We start from the raw sequence: 11,619 nt of genomic DNA on the forward strand, positions 1-11,619 counted from the left end.
TCATCTTTACAAAGTACAGATGTGCTCATTTGGCTCCTCTGCTAAGAATCCTTTCAGTGGCTCCCGGCAGTCTTCAGGATGAGAATGGAAGGCCTCCTTCTACCTTCTTGGCCTCAGGGGCCACCGATTTCCCATCCAGCAAATGCCCAACCAGCCCATGCTACTCACTGGTTCTGCTGGCACCACCCTCTATCCTGCCACCACATCTGTGGTGCCTGGCATGCCCTTACCCGTCTCAGGAACTCCTTCTCAACCTTCAGGGCTCAGCTCCATTATCGTCTCCTCTGTTAAGCCTTGCCAGACCACCACACCCAAGCAGAATCTGCTGTTCTCAATTTTGTACATGCAGGTAGACCTTGATTAAGCCTTTGCCAAATCATTTTTTTAGTTAGTTAGTTTTTTCACAGAGTCTCACGCTTTGTCACCCAGGCTGGAGTGCAGTGGTACAATCATGGCTCAATCATGGCTCAATGGAGCCTCCACCTCCTGAGCTCAAGCAATCCTTCCACCTCAGCCTCCTGAGTGGCTAAGACTACAGGGGTGCACCATCACATCCAGCTCATTTTTTATTTTTTGCAGAGATAGGATCTCCCTTTGTTGCCCAGGCCTCTGTCATTCTATCTACTCAGGAGGCTGAGGTGGGAGGATTGCTTGAGCCCAGGAGGTGGAGGCTACATTGAGCCGTGATCATGCTACTGCACTCCAGCCTGGATGATAGAGTGAGATTCTGAAAAAACAATTAAGGAAATAATGAAAATTTCCCTGTGTTGACCGGGAGTTCAAGACAAGGACAACATGGGTAGATTTTTGTTTTTTATTTTGAGATCCTCTCTAGAATCTCCCTGTGTTGCTCTGGTTTCAATCTCCTGAGCTCAAGAGATGCTCCTGCCTTCACCTCCCAAAGTGTTGGGATTATAGGTGTGAGCCACCATGCCTGGCCCAAAATAGTTTTGTAACAGTCTGTTATGTTTGCCTCAATAACTAGATGTGACTCTTTCAAAGGACAAGATCATCCATGCCTTATTCATCTATATCGCTGGGTGGGCCAAGAGCAAATTCAATGAATGTATTGACAAGGCCACCTTTATATCTATCTCCAAGTATCCTTTTATGTGTTTTTTTTTCTTAAGGCTCCCATGTTTTATGTTTTTAATCTCAGAACATGGTAAAGAACTCGTTTTGCCATTTTCTATTAATTGAAGACATATATACTGCCAATCAGAGGGAAAGGATAAAGAAACAAAATGAACATTTGTTGAGAGCAAACCGTAAGGCTTGTTTTGTACACACACATTGTCTCACTGGATGCTGAGGACAACACTATGAGATATTATTACAGGTTATATAAATGAGACTGAGAGAAGCTGTGACTTGCCTAAGATCACATAACTAGCTAGTGGCAGAAATTGATTCAAACCCTGATAGGGCTGACTCCAGGCCCAAATAGCCCCAGCTATGCTGTTATCTCTTGTTCTTAATCAGCATGAGATCACAGCGTCGCTGCACTGAGTCTGAAGCCAGCCACCCAGAGCCGGAGGTCTTAGCTAGCCATAGCAGAGGAAGTAGCCATCACGGAGCTCTGGGTTGCCCAACATGCTTTTTGTGCAGATGGGCAAAAGGAGGCCCAAAGAAGGGGAAGGACTCCAGGGGTACCTAGGCAGATTCTACTTCTGCCACCCTGGTCTGAGTGCAGCAAGTCGCTTACTCTAAAAGATGCTTCCAACTCTGAGAGGGTCCAGGTTAGCAGATCAAGGCAGTACCTCCTTGCAGGAACATGGTATGGGTATGAGGGCAGAGCTCTGGGCAGCCAGGAAGAAGGAGATATTGCTCAGGCTTCAGTCCCCTCACTGTCCTGTGAGGCTAGGCTCTGGGCTCTTGCTCCAGGAGCACCTCCCCTGATGTAGCGGGTCCTGAGGCCACCTAGTAGCTTGGTCCAACCACTGGAGCTCCCTTAGAGCTACACCATGGCCTCAGATGGTGTAGCTCTCTGTGCCAAGGCTAACATTACCCAGCTTCTCACACTCTGTCATTCTTACAACCTCTTGGCAGTCTTCCTGAAAAAGTAGGGCTGTCTTTGTCTTCTGGGGAGGGTCTTGACCTTGGGAGAGTCTAGAATGAGATGCTGGGACGTAGGCTGGTGGTGGGAAGGCCACCAGCTGTCCTAAGGAATCTCTGGGTGCTCTCCATGCTCCTCAGCCCCCCAGGAACTGAAGCTCAGCAGCCAGCCTAGTCCCAAGGCCCACAGAGGGCCTCCCTGTGGCACAGGCCATAGCCTCATGAGATCAGATGGATCAGCCATGAGGTCATCTCTATGCCATTATTGCTCAACCAACATCCAGGCAGGAACTGGCAATCTCAAGTGACTTCAAGGCCCCTCAAATACTTCCTCCCCAAAGAGCCTCTCTTGGGACCCTCAAGAGTCTCTCCTTGCTATTTTTTGCCCTACCTGCTTCACCAAAGGGCAAACAAAGTGGCAAGATAGGGAACAGGCTGAGACATCCCCATCACAGCAGCTATTCCAGGAAGCTCTTGTTACAGAGCCTGCCCAACATTTTCCTCTTCAACATGACCATTCCTGTAGAGCACCATCCAAGATATCAATTTCCTAGGGACTGTAGAGTCAAGTGTGTTTCAAGGCATAGTCATGGCTCCTTTTCTCCAGAAGTCAGGTGGTAGATCTGCCAGTTAGGGACTGAAGAGATCTTAGCACTGGATAACAGACTGCAAGCTGACCCACCTGGCAACACCAGAATCCAGCAACACTTTCACCCAGCAACGGTCTCCTAGCACCAACACCCCAACAGCTCCACCTGGTAACCCTGCTCTAACAGCATCCCACTATGCTGGAAATACTACCTTGAGCCACCAGATGTAAATCTAGCCCCTAACCACTTACTAGCAAATTTTCTTCCCTCTGACCTAAGTGGCCTTATGTGGTGAGGTTTTGTCAGGGTACTAACAATGATAATACCAAGAAACCTTTTTAAGTGCTTACTGTATGCTAAGCACTTAATCCTCATGTGAACCTATGAGATAGTTACAATGATCATTTCCATTTGACAAGGTGGAAACTGAAACTCAGAGAGATTTAATAATTTGCTCAAGAGCAAACTGTAATGGCAGAGATGGGCTATGGAGCCACGTGATCTGTCTTTGGGATCTTTGCACTTACCTCTGCTGCTCGGCTTTCTCAGAAGCTCAGGGGACCTGGTAGCCTTCCCAGGGGCCGTCAGGAGAGTATGCTAGGGCATTTGAAGAGGTCCACCCTGCTGGGCTTGGCGCCTCTGAGGGTGTAGAGAGGTGGAGGGCAACAAAGGGAACTCAGTTCATTTGTCCTAGGCTAAAAAAAGGCTCAAAGATGGTGGCGAGGTCAGTCTCACTGTTAGTGGTGGAGAATCCACAGAGGTCTGCAGCAACCTCAATTCTTGCCTCCTCAGAAGAAAGAATTTGACGAATGGCCATAAAGCAGAGTAAGAGACAAATGCAAGTTTCAGAGCGGAAGTGAAAGTTGATGAAGTTTTAGAGCATGAATGAAAGGAAGTAAAGCACACGTGAAAGAGTGCCAAGCAAGTGATGAGAGACTCAAGTGCACGTTTTGACCTATGACTTGGGGTCTTATACGTTGGCATGCTTCTGAGGTTGAATTACTTCTCCCCTGATTCTTTGCTTGTGGTGGGCTGTCAGCATGTGCAGTGTGGCCTGCCAGTACCTGAGAGGGGCCGCATGCACACTGTGTCTACTGAAGTTGTGCACATGCTCACTTGAGGCATTTTTCCCTTTACCAGTCAAGTATTCCTAAAGGAAGTTCATATACCAGTTAAAATCCGCCATCTTGCCTCCTAATGCACATGCTTGAGCCTATTTACCCAACTCCTGAGATGTTATCGGGAAGCTGCTGATGATCAGTTTCAGATTTTTTCCATTATTGGGAGACTGTCTTTCCCTGTTGCTGCTTACGACCAATTATTATTTTAGAGAGATAGTTTGACAACCACATGACCATCACCTGATGGTTGCCTGACATTCTTGGTTGGGGGCGGGGCCTCTCCTCCCCTGCTCATGTCTGACTACCTACTGTAACGCTGCCACAGAGGGTGAAGCTGTCTGCCCCTCAAGAAAAAGTTCTTTTTCTCACTGCTGTTCTAGATGGAAAGAATATTGCTATGAAGAATGGGCCCCGGTCTCTGTTCCAAGCTCCTTGTGAGGTTGTCCTCTGCCCACTATGGACTAGAGCCTCAGCAAAGCCCCTTGGGCCCATGCCTGTAATGCAAGCACTTTGGGAGGATCACTTGAGGCTGGGAGTCCAAGACCAGCATGGGAAATATACTGAGAGCCCACCTCTAATATAAAATAAAAATAAAACACTTAACACAGTGCTTGCCCAGCAAACAGTGCACGCTCAATAGCTGGGAGATGTTGTATTGGCAGTGCCCTGATTCAGTTAATGGTGAATGAGTGCTGGAGAGCTCAAGGATTTAGGAAAAAGCCTCAAACTGTGTTTTCCTCTCCTGTCACACTACCACCACAATAGTCATCAACACAGAAGACATCTGTGACCGAAAGTGTGGGAATTTTTCCCCATACACCAAGTGCACAGGGTTGGTGATAGTGGCAGATACATGGAGATAATGTCAGATCCCACAGGTTGGGGGCTCAGTCCACGAGACTGCTCCCCAACCCCAACCCTAGACACCAGTCACAATGCCAGGCCTCTAGAACTTCTGCCCTACTGGCTTCAAGTGGGGGTTCCCATGACCCTTTCTTTGAATTCTATTAATTTACTGTAACAGCTCACAGAACTCGGGGAAACACATTTAACAGTTTATTATAAATCATATTACAAAGGGAACAGATGAGGAGATGTATAAGGCAAGGTATTGGGGATGGAGCCTGGAGCATCCATGCCCTCCCTGGGACACCACCCTATGGAAACCTTCATATGTTCAGTTAGCCAGAAGCTCTCCAAACCCAGTCTTCAGCGGGAGGGCAGGAGAAAGTCAGAGAGATTCTGTTTCCTGAGCCCTGTCTCTGAGGCCTAACACCAACATTATAACAAAAGACTAACAAAGGCTGTGGAAGTTATAAGCCTGGAACTGTAGACAAAACCAATATATACATCTGACATCAAAGGCCGCCCTCTGGTTTTCAAACACAGATCTTTTACATCAAAAGAATATACATTTAGTCAGAGCTGAGAGATTAGAAAAAAGAATATACATTTCAAAAGATACTGCCACATCACTAGGATCCCATTCAGTCATGAATAATTAGTCCAGTCCATCATACTGTATGAACATCTCCCACACTGAAGTCACTCAGGTTTGCAGTTTTCTTTTTCTTATTATTTTTATTATTTTGAGACGGAGTCTCGCTCTGTTGCCCAGGCTGGAGTGTAGTGGCACGATCTCAGCTCACCGCAGGCCCCACTCCCCAGATTCCAGTGATTCTCCTGCTTCAACCTCCCAAGTAGCTGGGACTACAGACAGGCGCCACCACACCCGGCTAATTTTTGTATTTGTAGTAGAGATGGGGTTTCACCATGTTAGCCAGGATGGTTTCGATCTCTTGACCTTGTGATCCGTCCCCCCCACGGCCTCCCAAAGTGTTGGGATTACAGGCATGAGCCACCGCGCCCAGCCTCTTTTTTATTATTTTAACTTTTTTTAAAAAGTAGAAATGTGGTCTTGCTTGTTGGCCAGGTGGACTCAAACTTCTGGCCTCAAGTGATCTTCCTGCCTCAGCCTCCCAAATGCTGGGATTACAGGTGTGAGCCACTGCACTGGCCCCAGGTTTCCTTTTAATCTTGCCAAGTTCTGAAAGCAGGAGTGGTCTTGACAAACATAGAACTTTACTCATTCAGGCATTATATAACTGAGCTAAGAGACAATGTCATCTCTGACTCTGAGCCTCTTTCTAGGTGTTAATGTAACCCATCTACTCATTTCTTTACCCTCAACTATTATCTCTCCTTTCTCCATTTGTCATTTACTCTTTCTTTTTCTTTTCTTTTTTTAGATGGAGTCTTGCTCTGTTGCCCAGGCTAGAGTGCAGTGGCACGATCTTGGCTCACTGCAATCTCCAGCTCCTGGGTTCAAGGAATTCTCGTGCCTCAGCCTCCAGAGTAGCTGGGACTATACAGGCGCCCACCACCACGCCCAGCTAATTTTTTTGTATTTTTAGTTGAGACGGGGTTTTACCATGTTAGAAAGGCTGGTCTTGAACTCCTGACTTCAAGTGATCTGCCCACTTCGGCCTCCCGAAGTGCTGGGATTATAGGCATGAGCCACCTCACTTAACCATTGTTATTTATTCTTACCCAAACTTTTCCACCTCCCAAAAGGCCATGAGGTTCAGTCAGTGCACTGGTCCAGATCACTGGTAGCAATATGAGTCTAGCAAGTGCCTCTCCCTCAGTCCATTCCCATTCACAGAGGGGAGGGTTACATAGATTCTGAAGCAGTGAGCCATTTTATCAACAGCCAATAAAGGCGTATTCATTCTTAACTTCAACTTTGCTAGATGGGTGAATTCCCATCAGACCCTTAGGAATTCTGACACAAGATTTTAAAACACAATTAGTTTCTTGCTTAGAAATCATCCCTGCTTCCAGCACTTCAATTGTAGCCCTGGTCCTGGGACCACTGCATCAGGTAGGAGAGAACAAACATGTTCTTAGGTGATTTGGGGAAGAAAAAAGTCATTTTATCAGTGTACTCTTCCCTCGGCAAGAATTGCATAGTCACACCAGCATCCTCCCACCTCCTCCTCCTCAGATCAACCAGAAACACAAAAATCTAATGAGGATTAGATTTTTGCATTCAATCCTGATTAGATTTTTACACTAAAAGTCCCACTCACGTTGAGTGTGAGCACATACTCTTGAAGGCCTGCACACCAGCCTTTTCAAGCTTTTATGTCCCCGTTTTAGGTAACCATATGTTTCAATTGCCTGTTCTATTCCTCTAGCAAACTATTACTCTAAGGAGGATATCTCACTCTGTCCATTGTTGAACATTATGGGCGGTACAGCGTGTTCCTTGGTCTGATAAAATGATGGTTGGCCATCCAAATTCTTGCAATATCTTCTATTCTAGTTTCATTTAAAAAAATTTTTTTTTGCCACCATCAGGGACTTGAATGTTTATTTTTTTTTAAGACTAGTCAAGTGCAGTAGTAAGAAGCGGGGAAAGAGTGGAACAAGGAGTTCAGTCTGTAACTGACTGCACCATCAATTGAGATAACACTACCTTCAGACCAGCCTATGTGTTTTTTTTTTAAATGGCACTCTCAGCTTTTTTATCTTTCATTGTATAAGCAAAGCCCACTCCAGATTCAGTGTTTATTTCTGTCAAGACTTTTTTTTTTTTTTTTTTTTGAGATGGAGTCTTACTTAGTCACCCAGGCTGGAATGCAGTGTCACGATCTCAGCTCACTGTAACCTCTGCCTGCTGGGTTAAAGTGATTCTCCTGCCTCAGGTTCCCGAGTACCTGGGACTACCACCACACCTGGCTGATTTTTGTATTTTTGAAGAGACAGGGTTTCGCCATGTTCACTCTTGACCTCAAGTGATCCACCCAACTTGGCCTCCCAAAGTGCTGGGATTACAGGTGTGAGCCACTGAGCCCGGCCTGTCAAGACCAATTTTCAATCCTCACACTTTGGGAGGTGGGAGGATAGCTGGAGGCCAGGAGTTTAAGACCAGCCTGGGCAACACAGTGAGACCCTGTCTCTATTTAAAAATAATGTTTTTTTGAAGACCTATTTTTATCCCTTCCTGGGTTACCAGCATTAGTCTCAGTTGCCAATTGTGTTTAGGGCCTTCCCATCAAGAAATCTGTTCCATAGCCATTGGCAGTCTCTGTCTCTCTTGCTGACCAACAGAGCAGTTTTTACTTGCATGATGTGCCTGAGAGGGAGCAAAAGGAACATGTCTAGATCAGCCCATCTCTATACTGCTGCAATACCCCCATTCATATCCACTCACTTCATGGACACAGGTGGCCACTCTAGGGAGTACACAGGGATATATGCTTGTCAACTCTAGTCACCTTCCAAATGTGGATGGGAGTTCTGATGGGCACTGACTTGTTCTATGCTAATGCACCCCTCAAATTTCCATAGCTGTGCTCCATATGGGCATCCCTTTAATAAGCCAGGTTTCCATTGCCCTTTTGCCTGAGTGTACGGCCAAGCCATTGGTCACTGCCCATAAGTCAGTAAAAACCCAAACACAAGTCTTCTATCACTGTTCAATCCTTCCATTACTGTTAGAAAAATAGCATGCAACCCAGCCCACCAAGCTGATCTATTTTTAGGCTATTGTTCATTCTCTTCAGTCTGTGAACCAAGTACCTTGGGTGGGCCACTGTGGCTCATGCCTGTTATCTCAGTGCTTTGGGAGGCTGAGGCAAGAGGATCACCTGAGCCCAGGAATTCAAAGCCAGTCTGAGCAATATAGAGAGACCTTGTCTCAAAAAACAAAAGCAAAAACAAAAATTACCCAGGCTTGGTGGCTTGTACCTATAGTTCCAGCTACTCAGGAGGCTGAGGTGGGAGGATTGCTTGAACCCAGGAGGTCAAGGCTACAGTGAGCCATGACTGAGCCACTGCACTACAGCTTGGTGACAAAACAAGACCCCATCTCAAACTGCCCCTTACCTAGGCCGGGCAAAGGGGCTGACATCTGTAATCCCAGCACTTTGAGAGGCTGAGGCAGGCAGATTGCCTGAGCTCAGGAGTTTGAGACAAACCTGGACAACACAATGACAACCTATCTCTACTAAAATGCAAAAAATTAGCTGGGCATGATGGTATGTGTCTGTAGTCCCAGTTACTTGGGAGGCTGAGACAGGAGAATTGGTTTAAGCTTGAACCCAGGAGGCAGAGGTTGCAGTGAGCCAAGATTGCACCACTGCACTCCAGCCTGGGCAACAGAGCCAGACTCTGTCTCAAAAAAAAAAGATAAAAATAAAGAATAACCTCTCCCCATCCCCCCCAAAAAACCTCACAAATAAAACCAAGCAGCTCCTTGTTGGTCAATCAAGAGCTGTTCATACCGTACTACTGTCCAAGTGTCGATGGAATCCAGCAGCTCCTCACAGTTTCAGAATCAGTCTTAGGAGTAAAGAGGCTCTCTGCATTTTAGTATCTCCTTGCATTCTTCAGGTAGTACGATCCTGTATAAACTATTTCGATTTTATTATGGAACACTTCTGGGCACTGCCATCCCCATCAGAGTATTTCCCAGATGTCACCAAAAACATCATGGGTATTTCAGGTTTTAAGATTATTTTATGCCCTTCAGTCATAGGGACAGCTTTAGTTTAGGTTTCAGAACAAGGTAGTCAATAACCCACAAGTGGAAATTCTCTAGTCCAAAGTCCTAGGAGTCGTTGCTGGGAAGCGCTCACAACCTTTTGCCGTAAGCCCAGGAAATGTTCAACATAAGGCTATCAAATGGAGTATTTGAACCTACCAGCACTCTGTCTTCTACTCTGCACCATGTGGGCTTGGCAAACTTACGGGTTACCATTTAACATGTTCAATTAATAATGCTGGAAGGGCAGATTTCCATGCCTTCTGTTTCACAAAACTAGGTAGGGGAAACATTCTCCAATAAGACAGTGTTCATTCCCATGCTACAAGCAGGTAACAGAGACGCAACCACTTTACATGAGGTGTATTCAAATATACCAACTTTCAAAATCCTATCAACCCTTATATTTTATGTCTTAGTTTTAGGAACTTTTCCACCCCTAGACCATTTTACCTTCTCTTGGGCAAAAAGCTTTGGGTCCCCAGCCAGGCGTTGAGCCAAAGGATCCTGGTTTATCTTTATCTTTTTTCTTTTCTTTTCTCCCTTTTTTTTTTTTTAAGACAGAGTCTCGTTCTGTCTCCCAGACTGGAGTGCAGAGGTGCAATCACGGCCTACTGCAGCCTCAAACTCTTGGGCTCAAGTGTACCTCCCATCTCAGCCTCCTGAGTAGCTGGGACTACAGGCATGTGACACCATGCTCAGCTAATTTAAAAAAAAATTTTTTTTTTTTCAGATGTGGGGTCTCCTTATATTGCCCCAGGCTGGTCTTGAACTCCTGGGCTCAAGTGACCCTCCTGCCTTGGCCTCCCAAAGGGTTGAGATTATAGACATGGGCCACCACACAGGGCCTCGATTTACATCTTCTTCTTCTTCTTCTTTTTTTTTTTTTTTTTAATGGAGTCTCACTCTGTTGCCCAGGCTGGAGTGCAGTAGCTCAATCTCAGCTCACTGCACCTATGCCTCTCGGGTTCAAGCCATTCTCTTGCCTCAGCCTCCCTAGTAGCTGGGATTAAATTTTGCATTTTTTAGTAGAGACAGGATTTCACCATGTTAACCAGGCTGGTCTCAAACTCCTGATCTCAAGTGATCCACCTGTCTCAGTCTCCCAAAGTGCTAGAATTATAAGCATGAGCTACAGTGCACAGCCAGCATCTTTTTCACAAGGCAGCAGGAAGGAGAAGTGCCAAGCAAAGGGGGAAGAGTCCCTTATATAACCAGATCTCATGAGAACTCACTCACTATCATAAGAAAAGCATGGAAGAAACCATTCCCATGATTCTGTCACCTCCACCTGGTCTCTCCCTTGACATGTGGGATAATGGGGATTATGAGGTTTACAATTCAAGATGAGATCTGGATGGGGACACAAAGCCTAATCATATCACTTGAGCTCAGGAATTCAAGGCTGCAGTAAGCTGTGATCATGCCACTGCACTCTGGCCTGGGTGACACAGCAAGACCCTATCTCTAAGAAAAGAAAAGAAAATAAATAAAATGAGGATAATGAAAACGACCCTCCCCAGTGGTGGTGTTCAGACTAAATGAGATATAAAGAAAAAAAAAACGGGGATAAATGAGATCGTATGTTTAAAGCACTTATAGGGCACAGTGCTTGCCCGGCATACAGTGGCTGCTTGATAATTGGGAGCTGTTGCATTGATGATGCCCTGATTCAGTTAGTGGTGACAGTGAATGTCCCTAGTGGTGTGTTAAGGGGGTCTGTTCTGACCAACAACATGGCTGGTGGAGTTGAAGTTGCAAGGGATGGCTGGATCTAAATTTAGAGTGAGAGAAAACAGTGAGCCATCGAACCACTATCCACAACAATTTCGACAGGCTGTTATAAGCAAGATGACATTGTTCTGTTGTGAGCTTCAAGATGTTAGACAAAGCAGAGGATGGGGGAGAGACCTGATTTGACCCCAGCTCCTGTGAAAAGGATCTGAATGATTTAGTTGACCACAACCTGATGGGAACTAATCATGGGAGAGAAAGGCTCTGAAGCCCAGCAGTCTTAGGCTGCATTAACAATGTGTCGCGTCCAGACTGGAAAAAAATAATAGGCCTATTGTGCTGGCTTGGTCAGGCCATATCTGGAATCTTGCGTTGCTACACTGACAGACTGGAATCAGGCCAGGAGGGGGACCAGCCCAGCTTCAGCTCCCAGGCACTTGTGCTAAATGCTTCCTGTGCATTTTCTTGTTTCATCCCCAAAACAAATCTATTAGAGGGCTCTTTTTTTTTGATGAAATCTCACTCTGTTGCCACGCTGGAGTGCAGTGGAGATCTCAGCTCACTGAAA

Source organism: Callithrix jacchus, chromosome 7 (assembly GCF_049354715.1).
Source record: "Callithrix jacchus isolate 240 chromosome 7, calJac240_pri, whole genome shotgun sequence".
In the NCBI taxonomy this organism is placed as follows: Eukaryota; Metazoa; Chordata; class Mammalia; order Primates; family Cebidae; genus Callithrix; species Callithrix jacchus.